A 16,940-nucleotide genomic window follows, 5' to 3' on the forward strand; every position below is an offset into this window, starting at 1 on the left:
GTTTTCAGAGTCTGGGATATCATCCCCTGGGCAGGCAGGAAAGATGAAACCATCCAGTTTGGGAGAGGCACCTCTTGCACCGCTCTGGCCCTCCTGTCCCGGCAGCTGATGGGCCCTCCGGGGTGCAGGGTGCTCAGTCTCATGAGCAGACCATCTGCATCTCACAGCTGCTCAGGGGCTGTGCAAGGGCTCCCCTCAGATACGAAGGAACAGCTCACTCTGGGGCAGTATAAAATGTGCATAAAACCTTCCTGCACCAGACATAAGCCCAGGAGGCACAGACTGGGCTAGACGGCCTTCATTCGCCCCCTTTGGTCAAGGAGGGATCAAGTTTGCAGGTGCACATGGGTGAGTCCTATGGCAGCACATCCTGCCCCACAGGGAGGTGATGTATGGACACGTGTGAATGCCACGTTAGAGCCAGGTTCACTCTCCAGCTCACCTCCCCCCGCTCCCTGCAGACGCTGCCTCCCTGCCAGAGCAGCCCTTGAGAGGGAGGCTGAGCAGCAGGCCAAGGGTTTCATGGGGAGATTTCCCACCTGATGGCTATGCTTGTTGGTTGCAGCCAATTCATGTTCTCCTTGTTTCCAAAAAGAAAGGATGGATGAGTGTGGTGACTGCAGGGCTGGCTGACTTGTGTTCATAACCTGCCTCTTTGGCTCGCTGTGTTGACGCACGTTTCTGCGCTTGGAGCCAGTATGGTCCTGTCCTGCTTCCCATGTGGAAGCGATATGAACTGCCGTTCACTTCCTCTCCCCTTCCTCCAGTCCACTGCAGCTGCAAGCAGGAGCAGGGAGAAGAGATTTTGCCAGAAGGAAGTGTGCACGCACATATAAGAGCCAGGTAAGTGCAGATGACAGGGCCCTGCTGAGCGGAGATGGAGAAACAAGAGTACAGCTCAGGAAACCACAGAGCATGCAGCCATTTGAGAGGGCAAATAACCCTGCCATGGCTGTTGCAAAAAAATCACCTTGTAGCATTCATGCTGTCATAGCTATGAAACCACATGGAGATTTTTAAGCACAAGAACTGCTACACCTCAGGTTTCTATTGCCTGTGCTCTGGAGGCCCAGGACAGCAGGTCTCTGACCTCGTACACTTTGTGAGGGAAGTGCTGCAGGAGGGCTTGGCAGCACTGAGGGTGCAGCAGGAGCCCTTTCTTGGGCAGAAGGCTTCTGGCCTTGGGGCTGACACACTGGGACCCACTTCCTCCTCACTCTGGTTGGAGAGAGGGCCTTGGAAAGAGGTGGTTGTATCCTTGGCAAATGTCTAGTATGTCTCCTCTGTCACTAAATCACTCACCCCATCTTATCTGCCCTACACAAGCCCTGGCTCAAAACACACAGAAGGCAAACATCTGCTTTTCTTCAGTTTGCAGAAACAAGTTGGTATCCATTTCCATGAAAAGTATCTGGGAAAGGTTGAAAGTAAGAAGCCCAGTGCACAGTTCTGGGCAAAGAGACTCTCAGATGCATATCCCCAGTGCCATCTCCCCATCCCCAAGCTGGGATGTGCTACCTCGCAGGAGTTATAGCTTCCAGACTAATTAATCTTGACAGAAATGGAGAGGAAGAGCAACAAGGTTTATGGTCTGGAGGTCTGGATGTTTTTTCACTTATTCTCATGATGGTTGCTTCCTACCCTGTAGAAGAAGAGAGCCAGCCTCATGTGCAGAAGTGGTCCAGAAAGGGTGTGCTGCCTGTTGTGATCCTGATGCCTGACCACAGCATTTTTCTGCTCAGCTGAGGTCAGTTCTCAAGCCGGGAAGCTTGTTACCTTGGTCTCCTCTTCCATCTCAGGATTTTGGTGACGTGCATCCTGGCACATCTTGCTTTTGGCTCACAGCCCTGGAAAGCTGACCCCAAGCAGGCACCACTGCTTCAAAGTCTCTAGACAAAAATTGAAGACAATGCCATCCTGGAAAAAGAGAGAGGACAAGAGTGTGCCACCAGGTCAGTGTGCTGGCTTCTTTCTCCTAGTCACCCATCTGTAACTTTAAAAACAAACAAACAAACAAACAAAACTCTAATCTCACCAGGTATTTTTACTACACTAATTCCCGTGATGACTGAGCTTCCAGGTATTTGGAAACCAAGTTGCAGGTGGGGCCAGAAGAAAGTCTCCCATGGTTGATGGCAATTCACAGGCTCTGGGGCAGAGGAAGACATCAAGATTTTCCTCTTGCAACAATTATTGTACATGTTATGTACACTGAATCCAGAGTGTTACAGCTGGAAAAGCTGAGCTAACAAAGCATGAGCCTCAGAAAGGTTGTTAGTACTGTTGTGGTAAAGAACCATGGGTGGCTTTGAGCCTGTGGCTCTGAGCTGAGAGGGCTCTTTCTACTCTCCCTCATAAGGTTTCTAGATGGGCTAAAAAGAGCATTTTTTGGGTACTGTGTCAGCCAGGAATTTGGAAAGCTCTGACGAAAAAGGAAGCCGGGCAAGAAGAATGTGACCTAATCTTACTGTAAGACTCAGAAATCCTGGGGCTAAGCTGGGTTCTGACACCATTCTGTTAATCTGAATGCTTCTCAGATGCCCCACATCTCTGGGACGCCTCTGTTCACCAGTGCTGCAGTCCGGCAGAGAGGAATTGGAAATGTCAGGATATTGGGATTTTGTGAAATGTCCTGATCATTTCTTGCAAGATACTGTTCCAGATGGTCAACTGCCACAGATGAACATAGATGGTTCTCGAGCTACCACATGGGCAAGAACTCGGCCCCTGCAGCATTCTCTGCAGCAACACCCCCACAAAACATAAAACCTTGTGGTGTGGTCTGTCTGTCTGTTTATAAAGGAATTTACTTCCTTTCTGAAAGGTAAGTAGTTTCTGAAGGGGGTAAGAGGAAAAATTAAGAGGGCTGCCAGCTGTGTAAAGCAGATTGACAATATTTGTAAAATATTTTGATATATGTTCTTTTCTACTGCAACTCTAAGCAAAGCAAATAATTACAACTACTAATATGCAAAACTTCATCTTTCCTAATTCTCGTGACCATCTCTGGTATAGAGCCAGAAATCTGCTCTCAGAGAAACGGTTCTAGTTCTCCATTGACACACCTCCACCTAGAGCCTATGAAGCGTATTTTAATCCCTCTCTCTGTTTCTTTCAGCTCCAAGTGTGCCTAGTACCCTAAAGGATAATGGAAATAGAAAACAATAAAGCCAGAGTATTTGACTAAGAACCTAGGGGAACTTACATGCAAATTATCCATTTGCCAACCACTCTCAAGACAGTGCAAAATCAGCCCTAGTACAAATATGTACCTGGTTGATGAAGAGCTTTTTCTGGGAAGTTCTGGTTAAGTTCTGACCTAACGGTACCTCTCTGGGGTGCCCTGCGTTTCTTGCATTCCTAGTCGATGAAGCTGTGAAACAATTTCCATCATAACTCTGCATATGCATATACTCTGTTCCATGTACTCATAACTTCTGAAACGTTCACCTTCAGGATTAATCATGTTTCCAGACTCAGTCTTTATTCAGGGATGATTTTCTGATAAAGCAAAAAAATAACCAAACAACACTCCCCACCCCCCGAATTCCTAAGTCTCAGTTCTTTGAATGACAGGCAATGCAAAAAGTACACAATTAGTATGGCAGAAAGTACATCTAAATATTCTCTACCACTTGATCCAAGGCTCCATTTTGAATCTTGAAAGGTCCCCAGGTCTCCCTTGCACTGAGTTCAGTTTAGCACCCTTGCTTGACTTGAGTTAGAGGAAAAGGAAGAATATACAAGCTGAAGGTTATTGGAATATCACTTTGTAAAATGCTCAAATAGCATCTTCTAATAGTTAGCAGAGCCTAGTGCAGCTCCCTTTTGTGGCATCAAGATGCACATCCCCTCCATCCAGGGGCTTAGGCTGGGGCTGTTGAGCTGCTGGAACAGGCTGCATGAGTCTTTCTGAAAAACATAAATAGCCTTCCCCTAGCCTCCCCCCTATTTTCTTAAAACAGCAAATTAGCCACAAATTATATTACTTTAACCAAAAATAAAATGTAAACATCACAAGGTCATCTGCAGACTTTGCATCTGGTCTCGTTGTGTATGACACCTGACATCCCTCCAGATGAAAAGTAAAGTGGAGAGCACAAGGCTCCCCGTTTTCTCCATGCTTTCATGGTTCGTTTTCTCTGGACATCTGTCAGCACTGTGCAATTGTTGAGTTTCCTCTCAAGGGCCAGTCTCCTTGTTTGGCCAGGCCTTTCAAATAGCTCCGGGGAGAGAAAGTCCAGTCCCCCATGTATGACCACCACAGAGAAGAGGCACATCCTGGCTCAACTGTGCAGGCTCTCCTGGAGCCATGGCCAGGGCCAGCCGTCACACTGCCAGTATGTGCACTCCTTTTGCACCGCAGCGCTGGCACAGCGGCTTTGCCACTGCCAGCTGGTCTGCAATGAATCCCCTGACCTTTCTTATTCTGCGGCAGGACCCGTCTCAGCACAGTTGCGCCCCAGCCCTTGGGCACTCTCTGGGAGTGACTTCCATTTGCATCATAGCTTTTGCACTCAACTAATGAAAACTTTCACAAGAGAGAAAAAAAAAAAACAAACTATAGTGGTAATTATGGAAAGAGCAATTAAGAAAAGAAAGTGAGAGAGTGAGAGAGAGTCTGGGCCTTGTCCAAATTGCGCGTAGCAAAACTAGCTTGAACAGGACCTAGCGCTGGCATCTTTCTGATTCCCAAATAAAGCTACATAAGGGGCACACCTTGGATTTATAGCAGCATTCTCTCCTTTACCTGCTTATCTGCTTTGTTCATTTTTCTCTGACTTAGCATTTATATTTACAAAAGGTAGCCTATCCATCAGGTTTCAGGGAGCATATTCACAGCATATTGCATGCATCTAGAACACCCTGCAAGCAGAAATTGGCTCCAGCAGCTTCTTAAACATCAATAGACTTCAGCTCTGCCAGAGCGTTGGTGGGAGAAAATCAGAGATGAGCGCTCACTGCTGAAAAATTCCTGTCACCATTCTCCAGCCTGGTTCAGCAGAAGTATGAAGCTCTGTGTAGCAAACTTATCTCTCCTGACAACAGATCTGTTTTTCCTGCCCTGACAGGCAGCCCACAGACCCCCCAGCCCTCCCTGCCACTGCTGATGTAGACATTTCAAAGAAAGAAGTCCTGTATCCTTTGAAGGCAGCCCACACTGCGTGTGCTAGTAACCCTCTTACATTTGCACTGTCCCTTTTGTTTGACACAAGATGGCATTCAAACCAGCTTGGTGCCAGTGTGGGTCTCTATTTTCAGATATGCCTGGGATGGATGCCCCAGGGAAGAAACAGGGCCAGCTTCTGCCTTCCACTTCCCCTGGAAGAGCAGGAGCAGCATTCACTCTATGCTCTGCCTTACTGAGAAAAATTCAAGTCTTGTTTTTTACTCTAGCTACAGACACATCTCTCGCTCCTTCCAGCAGCAAAGGAGAGGCTTGGAAAAAGCTACCACTGCAGGGTGTTGCTGTCGGAGAGGACACACACATGCATGGGTTGCTGCGGTGGAGGAAGTGGATGAGCAGCAGAGCTGGGAGGGTTTGCTAGTGGGGAGCTCTGCCTGGAGGCTCTGGCTGCTTCTACTTGTTTTGCTTAAAAAAAAAAAGGCCAAAAAAACCACATCAGGTCCTGGGTTTGTAATGTAAAAAGGCATTAGGAACTTGCATTTAATTCTGTTTTAATTTTTATGAAAGTTCGAGACATTTTTTTCCTGTAGACCAATAGGAATCTCTCATTCTTTAGTACCATAGACTAGTTTCAGTTGGAAGGGACCCCCGGAGGCTATCTGGTCCAACTGCCTGCTCAGAGCAGGGCCAATTTCGATCAGGTTTCTCAGTCCAAAAAAGCATGATTCCATTAACACCTTCTTAATCATCCTATCTGCTGGCTTGAGAGACTGGATTGTGTTTTTACTGCATTTTAGTCGCATTAGCAATGCAAAAACCACTGCAACTCTGCCCAGCTGAGGAGTCAGGTTCTACTTCTTTTTTCCTCCTGGTTTATATAAAAATGAGAATTTATAAGAACCCAAACTGTCCCCAGCTACACCAGAACAATGCCCATTGTTCTGGAAATAATCAAGTCACTCTGAACCCCATTATGCTACATCTAGTGGCCCCACTGTCGTTGATAAAAATAATCTAGGGCTATTCTTTAAAAAACATGCCCTGAGCCCCTCACAAAGGACAAGGTCTTTTGATAAATAAATCATGTCTGAGAGATGGCGTCTGCCGCAGCAGAGTCCCATAACACCACCACTAAAATAGCACTGATAAGCTTCTCTTGTGGTTCCTGGGTTTTGCCTTGGAGATCTCCTGGGCAAATAGAGAGCGTGCCTGACCCGTGTTGCCCTGAGATCGGGTGAGGCCTCACCTGTCAGCTCTCCGCTTTTGCTGAAACCACTTGTGTCTTGTAACTGCTTTCACTGCAGGCTGTGGACCAGGCAAGGGAAGATGTGGTATTTGGGCGTTTCATCATGCAGAGCGGGGCAGGGTAAGCACCGTCTTGGCTGGGCGCTGAGACCAGGCAAAAGGCAACCTGTGGAGAAGGAGAGGCTGAAAATAACCAGAGAAAGGGAAGGAGGAAAGATGTACCAAGGGCATCAGGTCACACCTTCCTAATGGGAAACATAATGGTGTTTGTGTCTGTCTGTTTTTATGAATCACGTCCAGCCTTCTCAATGGAAATTTATGACTCAGTAAAAAATCTCTGCTCTCTTGAAAAAAAAAAAGTTTTTGTCTCTTAGTGTTTTAAGTATGACCTGGTTCTCTGCCCTTAATGCCCGAGAGGTGGACTGCCTCTCCGACTGGTGACAGACCGGTGGTGAGGCCCGGGCGGCCCACGGCAGCCCTGGAGCAAGGTGGCCGCGCAGCAACGTCACCCGCGAGGGGATCAGCAGGGAAAGGGGGGCGAGCAGCAGGTGGGGGTGCCTGCTGCCCTGCCTGCTCCGGGGCGGGGGCAAAAGTAGGAGGCAGGAAAGCACGGGAAATATGCCGCGAGACGATCAGTGGAGTGGGGGAAGGAAGCAGGAAGGTTTTGTTGGGAGCACTCAGAGAGACCCTGTCTAAAGTGACGTGTTGAGAGAAGCCGAGGACCACACAGGCTCTTGCAATTGTACGAGAAATTTCCAGCTAGGCTTTGAAAAGGGTACAGAGGAAACAGCTGGAATGTAAAACTTGGCATGCATGTATTTTATACTAAGAAGCATTTTTTCTTTGCTTGTAAGGAAGCACGTTATCTTAAAACAAAGATTTAAATGATTGAAAAATCACTTCTGGGCGAACTTTGTGGGTGTCTGCTAAGACATAAATAAGCCATTCTAATATTGCAGCATATTCCCCCACTGTATTTTAAGAGGTATAGAGGCTGCCACTTTCAGGAAAATTTGCCTGAGGGAAATTACAAATAACTGATTGATTGAAAGGCACATGTCAAAATCTTCCCTTGCTCTCACCCAATTCAAAGCCAAAGAGAGGTCAAAAATAGGGATGGCAGCACAATTTAAAGGTCTCTAAAGACTTTAGATATTGTTGTTTTGCCCTGCAGTTTGCAGATTCAAGTTTCCAGTCAAGTGCGTTTAAAATGGATGTTTTGTTGATGTCAATAAAATTCTCCAAAGCACAAAATAGGACACACTCTAGCAAGCAGGCAGTTTTCCACCCAGTCTGGCCTGTTTACATCATTTCCTCCTCATAATTCATCCTGCATGTTATACCTCTTACTTGCACATCTCTGGCTTCCCTTAGATAAGAGAGAAATTCTTCTTGTATCAAGTGAAATTCTTCAGTTTTATCACAAATCTTTCAGATAAGAGGCTCATATGAAGCAGTCTTTGACAGGCACATTCCAGTCTTCTAACAGGAGAACGTGGAGTTTTTGCACCTTATAAGGACCAGTGCCACTGCTCATTCAAAAGGCTCTGGCATCACTGAAAGATTACTTAGCCTATGCAGTGCTGAAGGAAAGGTATCCGGTACCTGCCATTCTGAATAGCTGGGAACTTACAATTCCTAAATAATATTTTATATGCTTCAACAAAACTATACATTTGGGAAGTTTAAAAAAAAACACTTTTTTTTTGTAGACGAATTTTCTGTCCCTCTCCCAGCATAAGTCAGTGCTACCCTGCAATTACTGCAGCCTGGAAGAAAATTTCTGCGGCAAATCAGAAGTTGTATAGGTGAGATTTTACTTTTCCCACAGTTTGTTGTCCTCTTTGATGTTTGAGTGATCTGAGTGTCTGGTACTGCTAGTTTAAAACAACTAAGTTAATATACTTCTATCTAGAAAAAAAAAGTTCCTTTTTTACTATATGTGAGGAAAAATTGAATGTTAAATGTATTAACAAAGTAAACATTGGCATTTAAAATGAAGCAAGGAAATCAGATACTCTGCCTTCATTCTTTATGCAAAGCATAAAATGTGCAGTTAAATCACCCAGGCCAAGAAGTAAGTGTCCAAAGACAACAGTGCACGGTCCATGTTGTATAGAGGCCAGGCTGCGCATTCAGACTTTTATGCAGTAAAACGGACACTGTAAAATATACCAAATACACAATCCAACGGGGCGGCCTTTCCCTTTTCTCTCTTTTGTTTTTGTTTGTTTTTGTTTTTGGCTTAGAAAGTAAATCCTTGTTCCACTCGTAGAAAAAATATGTGTTTTGAAAACAAATGACTGGGGAGGATGGGAGAAGGACACCCTTTTTGGCAGCTTGTTCGAGCACTGAGGCTGCAATCACGAGCGGGGCACGACAGACCACCTCATTGCTGCCCGCTCCTGGCACAGAGGGCTCGGGGCAGACCCGGGCAGGCGTCGGGCACCTCCTTCACTGCTGCATCGAAGCCAGGCTGCACGTGTGGTCTCTGCAAGACCTCAGCCCCCTCATCCGCCCCCGGCTCTCCTCCTCTCCACGGCTGCCTTTCAGGCCTGCTGCTTACTAACCCCCTCACCCCAGCTCTCAGCTTTGGGTCTGCTATGGTCAATATTTCCTGTCCCAGACCAGGACAATTTTTCACATCTTACCGCCAGCGAGAGCAAGCTGAGGAGTAACTCAGCGAGGTGGGACTTGTGCCTGCCATGTGCCCACTGCTGCAGCCTCACGGGGCTGGCAGAGACACGGGGCGGCCACCCTTGCCAGCAAAGGCGAGGCCCAGCGATGGTAATCGGACTAGCCAGATATTTGTTAACAGCCTTTCATTGCTAATCCCTTCTGAAAGGGCGATTCTGAGCCCAGCGAAGGAAGCAGATAGGATCCAGCTGAAATAACTGCACAGAAGCCACATAGGTTATGAGATCTCAGGTTAGCACAAAGAAACATTGTCGATGTAAACACTGAAGGTAAAGAAATTACACAGCCTGATCTCCTCTGGGAGAAGGCAGCCAGCTGTTTGCGAGTGCACAGTAATACGTCGTGCCCTTTCAGCACGACAAAGCAGCCATAAACAGGGTTTCTGCAAATGAAACATCTCTTGTGAATTATGCAAATAATTAACCTACTCCAGACAATATCTTTCATCTTTTCCATCACTTGCACGTATGAAAAAGAGTTGATTCACTAAAGGGTTGAAAATCTGTGAAGGACACGTCACAGCTAAAACTTGAGGGACATCTTTAAGAATCCCTTAAGAAATACAAGCCAGATGGGGAAAGAGGTCATTGAAAAAACAGCTTTTTTCCTCTGGTACTTGCAGAAAGACATCCAAGGAATTCAGAAACGTGTTATCAGGCACCAAGTTTGGAGAGAAGGGCAAAGCATCGCCTTCCCAGTGGGTGCACGGCATACAGTCTGGTGCCTGGGGTCTGGTACCTGCCACGCTCCACCTGCCTTGGGTCTCACCCGTCCCACCCCACACAGCCGCACGCCCAGGCCACCCAGTCTCTGCAGGAGACGATTCTGGTAACGTACCTGTCTGGTACCTGCCCCTTGGAGGAAGGCTCGCCAGCGAGTCCTCGAGGGGGCAGCCGAAGGAGAGTGGCCCCAGACTGTGGAGCTAGTCATGAGGACGGCTGTGCCACTGGGGAGATGGCCACCACTGCAGGCGTGTGCTGCCAAGAGCAGGCTCTGCTCAACGGCGTGGTTCAGCCGGGACCTTGTGGCTCACCTGAGTGAGGTTTCTAAGCACCCACAAATCAAGAAGGCCAAGATCAGACCTCGGTGGTTACACCGAGCAATGGGGAGGAAGGAGGTGTGGTCTCTGGATGGAAGCAAGGGCAAATTAGAGAGGTTTGAGGCTGATGTCCAACTCTAGGAGCTTCGTCCAAGACTGATGCCAGAAGACGAGTAGGTTATTTTTAATTAAAACAACAACAGAGAAGGAACCATGATATTGTTCTTGAATGAGAACTATTTAAAGGAATAAATCATCACTATGGAAACAGGGAACTTTGCCAGAGAGAAGCAGGAAATGAAGTTCAGTGAGAGATACCAGAGGAATTTTCAGCAATAGTAACAGTATTAACTGCTCATATTGAGGTTGCACCTTTGGGCCAGAGGGGTCCCAAGCCACCTCCCCAGGCCCTTGAGCCCTGGGGAGTCAACTGACCCAGACACTTGTGATAGGACGCAGCAGCTAGGTAGGAATACACAGCAATACTGTATACACTTGAGGTGGGACTTGAGGAAGAACACAGCTTGCAATAGAAGATGCAAAAATGTCTTGGAAAGTAAAATTAATTGCACAGGGATTAGACCAGAACGAATCCAGAGTGCTTGAAAGCCTTGAAATGTGTTATCAGCACGGGTGGTCCTCTAAGTCCTGATTAGATCCAAAGGCCTGTTCTTTATCTTGAAAAACCTAAAGAGTCAAGGACAAGAGCTTAGCTGAAGGGCAATAATCCCTCCACACAATTTAGCAGTTCTTTACATCCCCCGCACTCATCCTACCACTAAAGGGAAGTTACGGACACCCCATACATGACTATTAAAATTGCTTAAACAGCCATTACCAATCTATCAGCACCTACCTTCCTCCCTGAGCTGTCAAGAATGATGAATCCTGGACAGATCTGTTCAGTCAATATATTTTCAGCTTTTTGCAAGCTGTTTCCATACTCAATAGTCCAGCTGGGGCAGCTTTCATCTTCTCCACTGCACCTGAAGCCAAGCGGGACAGACTCACAGCTGCTTCACGTTGTTCTTTGTCAGGTGCCTCTTAGATGTAATTCCAGCCTTGATCAAATGTGCAGGCAGAACCAAAGTTAAAGGGATAGAAAACCCAGAAGAGGAAAATCCAATTGCAAAAAAACAGCTGGAGAAGTGAGAGCAGTAGGACTCCAGGCAACGATAAGGTGGCAAGAAAGCTTAGTGAAGCCGTCAGGAGCAGCACAGATGTGAGAGGAACCAGCAGCCACTGTCCTCACTTGAGAGCAAGTGCATTACTTATCTGGCCTCCCTGACACTACCCTAATATTTCATTTCATGACAAGAAACTCCATTCCTCCTGCATGAAAGCCGGTCTCCAGTGAGGGCACTGGGGCCCTTAGAAGTGATCTCTGTTTAAGTAGCAGTCAACTGCCTGCGAGTTAGCCTGGAAGTTTGCTGTAATTAATGTGTCTTTATAACACTTTGAAATCCATTCTGAGCAGCAACTCTTGGCCATGATGGAAAATGTCCTCTGTGGCCAGCACTTTCACAGGAACTAACACCAGCCACAGACCTCTACAATCCTCTACAAGTGACAAGAACCACTGGCCTCCAGGTGATCTGAGATGGAGCTCGGGAACTTGCTGCATCTGAGAAACGGATGGTTTGTTGGGTGCCTAAATGCAGGTGAGTGAGTGTGTGTGTGTGTGTGTGTGTGTGCATGCATGTGTATGCCTGTGTGTGCGTGCTTAACTTCAGTGATGTCCTCGTCTTTTGGGAGAACAACAAGCCCACAAGCACACCAGAGACATGCCGTGTCACAGTGTCTGCTGCCCATTCTCAGGGCAGCTGGGCTGTAAAGATCAGACCTAAGTCAGTAAGACACCAAAGAAGAAGGAGGCTAGTATTACTCTTAGAGGTTCAGTAGGTCACTGCTTCATCCGACTCCAAATTTCAGGGCAGTGAGGGAATTGTTTATATTGGCTACTTGTATGAATCCTGAAAGAAAGGGTATTATGGGACTTCTGTTCTTTAATTCCAAAAAGAAATCAAACATGTCTAGACTGTTGCATACATGTGGCTTTCGTCCAGGCTTCTCCCACCTGGAGCAATAAGCAGGCTGGAAATTGTCCACAAAAGAGTTTTCAACACCTATTTAAAAATGCTCACACCCCATGCACACTAGCTGGTATTGGCCAGCCAAATCCTGCTAAGAGGCAAGGTCAGATAGGGGAAAAGATTTCAGGCAAAAGGTCACCAAAAGCCTCTGAGGTTTCCTCCCTCTCTCCCCACAGAGGTAGATTCAGGAATCAGCAGCTCACCAGTGCTGGACACGGGCACTGCAGAAGGGCGGTTTCTGTCTGAGCTTCTGCGAGGAGGCTGCAGAAGGAGCTAGAACAGCAGTGATGCACCCACCAGCTCTGGGGCCAAACGCTGTCCTCCTCCAGCCTCAGATCCATCCTGAGGGACTTGCCCCTGCATCAGACTGAATTAAACAAGGCTGCAGTTCAGGCATTTTTTTCTTCTTTTTTTTGTTATCTGGTGAACTTGAAATTGCTGCTGGCAAGAGATGACAGAGCTGGTTGTGGGGAATGACATTTTCTCTTTAGGTAGAAAACAGGCAGAGTTCAGACTTCATGCATGTCAGCTCACTGAGGAGCTGCAATAGTAGAGAGCAGGGAGGGTCAGCAGCAGGGGAGCGGGAGCTCTGTCCTTGGGGCTTTTTCAGGCTGACCTTTCTGATAAGACTGACAGCCAGGGAGGTAGGAGGGTAGTGGGAGACAATTAACAGAAGGGACAAGGGAATTGCCATACTGATTCAAGCCTAGGTCCACCTCATCTGGTGTGCTGTCTGCCAGCAGCCTCGACAAGATGGTTCAGAGGGCAGTGGAGAATTTTGTGGTTAGGCAGACACAAGATGAATCATCTCATACCTTAAGTCTGTCTTGGCCTTTTAGGAGATTTCCTGAATCTCATGAACACTGAAGCTCAAGCTTCCATGATGCATGTTGTATATAATCTTCTTGCTAAAGTTAGCAGTCCCAATCTTTTCAGTCTTTCCCTCTGATAGAAAGGAAAATCCTTCTTAACTCAGCACTTTGGACATTTGTCCAGCAGAAACTGAGGTGAGACACCAAATTACCTACATAATGAGCCAGAGATAATAACAACAACAGGAGCTGGCTCCTGAAAACCTGAGACCCATTCCCTCCTTTTTCTTAGCAGATCTATAGAGCTGCTTTTTACGGGTTTCCCTTTATGTCCTCACTCAAAAACCCTCAATGCTTTGCCTTCATCACTATTATCCAGCCTTTTCAGAGCTGCCAGAGGACATGGGTAAAGGATTTAGCCCCACTTGGAGAAATAGGGAAACAGGCAGCTGACCAGCCTGGGCTTGCTGTGGGAGACCTATGAGTAAACAAGGGAAAGGCTGTCAGCATTTCACAGAGACAGTGAAGAAGCACAGAGTGGCTTGGAGTTCATTACCCTGCCACATAAAAACTCTTCATGAAGATAACTGACTTTATCATTGCTTTTGTTTTACTCATCAAATACCTTTCACCACAAGGGCAGCCACTGCACTGGAACATGCCCTGTGGAGACAGCACGAGCTAACCAGCAGGTAAACAGGCGGTGCACGAACTGTGGTTGGGGCCTTGACATTTTATCTTGGGGAGAGCTAATAACTTTGCTCTTCTTCCAAATGTTTGCCTGATCTAGGAGCTTTTTTGCAACCCTTTCAACCAAACACAGGGGAAGCACTGGATGCTCTGTTTCTAGTCTATCCACGACACTCAGACACCATCTGTCCTGTCCAAAGCAGTCCAATTACCCACATCCCACAGTGGCATGCCACACTCAGGGGCTGCGCCTGACACCGGCTCTGCCGCTGACACTGTTGCATGGTGAGCATCTCCCAGTTTGCGGCAGTTTGCCAGGGGCATGAAACACAACTGAAGGATGGAGGTCAAAGTTTTGCTCGTGTTCTATTACAAAATAAAAATTAAAAAAAAGTGTCACTGGCCTAGCTGAGAGCCTGTCATTGCCTGCCCCACACCACCTCAGCTACAGCTCACAGAAGTTCAGAGCTTGACTGCTCCTGGCAAGATCTTCTGCAAGAGGGACAAAGGCTGTGGCATTCACTCTTCTCTAGGTCAAAAAAGTCCAGATTATGTAATTTTCTGGACATGACACACAAAATATTTGAGGGAGATTTTGGGAAGAGCTGCTCCCATGACAATGAAGAGTTTCTGAATAGAGACAGCAAGTTTGGTCCCTCTTTGAAATATTGCTTAACACTAGTAGAATTTTACTATGCACCAGTGGTGTATAAGTATGTCTAGATCATTGGATAAGATACTTTTTACAGCTATAAATTTTGAAATAAAAGGAGGTCTGGGGTCAGACTTGGTCGGTTGCCCCTGTTTGGTGACTAGACAAGGAGAAAGGCACTGCCTGGGAAGACAGTGCTGAGCCAGCCTGTTGGCAGCACGCTCTGCTGGAGCTGGGGATGGATCTGTGTGGCTAAGGGCATTGACCCCACAGGCAAGTCAGAGAGCCCCAGTCTTACACATGCACTTTATAGATCTGCTGGAAGCTTTTCATGAGGCGTAAGGGTAGAGGATATCTCTGTTTTTTTTGTTGTCTCCCCCCAGTGCAGGCAGGTGAAGAGAGCAGCTCAGACTGTACTCGTGTTGTGTGCACGGGGGTCCACACTTCAGGAGATGAGGAATATGCCCAGCCTTGTTTCTCCACAAACCCACTTTTAAAGTCCTAAGGTTTGATCTTTGGCCAGTTATGTTTTATTTGCTCAAAAGAGTCAGTATACTCTGACCTGAATACAAAATCCTCCACATCACATGTGAAAGTGTTACTTATTGTTAAGCAACTGCTATCATCCCTGCCCGTGGTGGGCACGGCTGGCCATGGCTGGTGGCACTGTGAAGCAGGCTGTGAAGCATCTGGGGCTCCTTTTGGATGGAAAGTGCTACATAAACAAGGTCCAGCATCTGCTAACACAGATGTGGGGAGAGCAGGAGTCCCCAATTTCCCAGCTGCTGCCCGTGTGCCCAAGGGAAGGAAAAAGCCATCGCCACTCACTGAGCATTACCAAACATGTGGGCTGGCTTTGCAAATGCTTATGTGCTCCTCCTCCTCCCAATAGACTTTCCGATCTGGAGAGAGCAAGACCACTGTTGGCACCTCAGGATGTTGGTACTCCACCCCTTCCACGTGGGGCAGAGGTCAGCCCCATCTCTGCTCCTTGCTGCCACAGAGGGGCCGGAGGATCAGTGGGGCTGTGGAAGCTGGATTTTCTTCCCTGCAGCTGGTCCCTCTGATGCAGGGTTGAGGCATTTCTGCAAAGTCACGGCAAGAAGCTGGAAGGCTGGGGCAGGTTGGTGAGAAGAGAGATTTACTTCCTCAGTCAGGGCCAGCTCCTTTGCTGTGATGGAAGTCACCCCATCCAGCAAGGACCACGCTGGCGAGTTTGGAAATAACTAGGGATCTCTGACACAGGAGGCTGCAACATCAGACTGCAGATGGCCTGTGCAGTAGCAGAGCAGACGTTTTCCATCTGGCGGAGCTGACAGCTCTTAGGCAGATGGATAACATTGTGGTTACACAGATACACTATGCCCCATCAGCTATTCATATATAATTCAAGATGTATGCAGTGACATGCTTTAAAGTGCTATATAAGAATCCAAGACATCTATGAGATTACCAAGTGCTTACTTTGATGGGTATCCCAGTGCGCTGTCTCTATAGCATCCTCGCAGTCAGCACCAGGCATATTCCTCAGTCCAGCATCACACCTCTGCCATTGCGATTTTCCATGGCTGTCTGGCATTGCTAGAAACAACCAGGATAGAACAAGATAAGGAGCTGGTAATTATCATCATCAACTAAAAATGATTTCTTTGGAAACCCGAGTAATTCAAACAGACACTTCCATTTTCTTCAACCTAATGCCGAGGGCTAAGCACATTGCTTGCTCCACCAGCAGGACATTGTCTTGTTAATATTTTGTGAGCCGTAGAAGGATGAATGAGTGATACCTATAATTTGATTCCATTTCCTGCATGGAAAAAAGAAATTAGATTTATTTAAGAAAAGAAGAACAACTGAGGTATTATTCATCACAGATCTCTCCACTGGGAACTGTTACAGAGCTAAGGAGAAAAAGCCAAGCCCCAGAGTCAGCTCTTTGTGTTAAAGTAATAAAATTTCTCCAGGAACATTTATAGATCTCTCACTAATACCAATTCAGCTTCTTCCTCTGTTTATGCAATGATGAATTCTCTGGCTGATTAAATCAGCTCCCCCACCATACTTTTCATGAGAAGGGAACTCAATTCAATTCAGTTTGCTGAAGGTCAGAAACCACTTTAAACAAACCTTTTGGGGAAAAATCCTGAAGCTGCTAGTTTTCTGAGAAGAACAGTTAACAAAGTGTATAATAAACTCAGTGAACTTCACAGTGGTTATTTAGTGAATTAGTTTACTAGGGCTCAAAGGATAGGATTGCTACCATGGAAGTATAATACAGAACAGATTCCGTAGTCAAAATATCCATATATCCCAGCCTTCTTTAGTCTGTTGCCATATACAGCTGGGCATCCCTAAGGGTTATTCCCCAGAGACATGTCTTAATTCATATGCTTGAAAATGTCAGCTAAGGACTGGACTACGAGAAATGCAATGGCCTCAGTGCAGTGCTCCAAGATGCATCTTGCAGACAGGACTCGACGTTACAATTGAATTTGCACTATTACTGGTCTCTCTCCTATCACCTGGTCTGCTCATCATTTAGCATTGTCAAAGCTCTCACTGTGATCTGGAGGGGTGATAACAG

The 16,940-nt window shown here is 46.8% G+C and overlaps 1 long non-coding RNA gene across 1 annotated transcript; it reads right to left on the minus strand.

The window, feature by feature from the left end:
• Window positions 1–1,119: 1,119 nt before the first annotated feature.
• LOC135328653 (uncharacterized) lies at window positions 1,120–10,264 on the minus strand. The gene is made up of 3 exons (XR_010389615.1): window positions 9,908–10,264; window positions 6,375–6,539; window positions 1,120–1,917 (listed from the first exon to the last, which is right to left on the minus strand). It is a non-coding gene; the product is annotated as an uncharacterized LOC135328653 (long non-coding RNA).
• Between the last annotated feature and the right edge of the window lie 6,676 nt (window positions 10,265–16,940).

The sequence above is a fragment of the Dromaius novaehollandiae genome, chromosome 5, assembly GCF_036370855.1.
Source record: "Dromaius novaehollandiae isolate bDroNov1 chromosome 5, bDroNov1.hap1, whole genome shotgun sequence".
Taxonomy (NCBI): Eukaryota; Metazoa; Chordata; class Aves; order Casuariiformes; family Dromaiidae; genus Dromaius; species Dromaius novaehollandiae.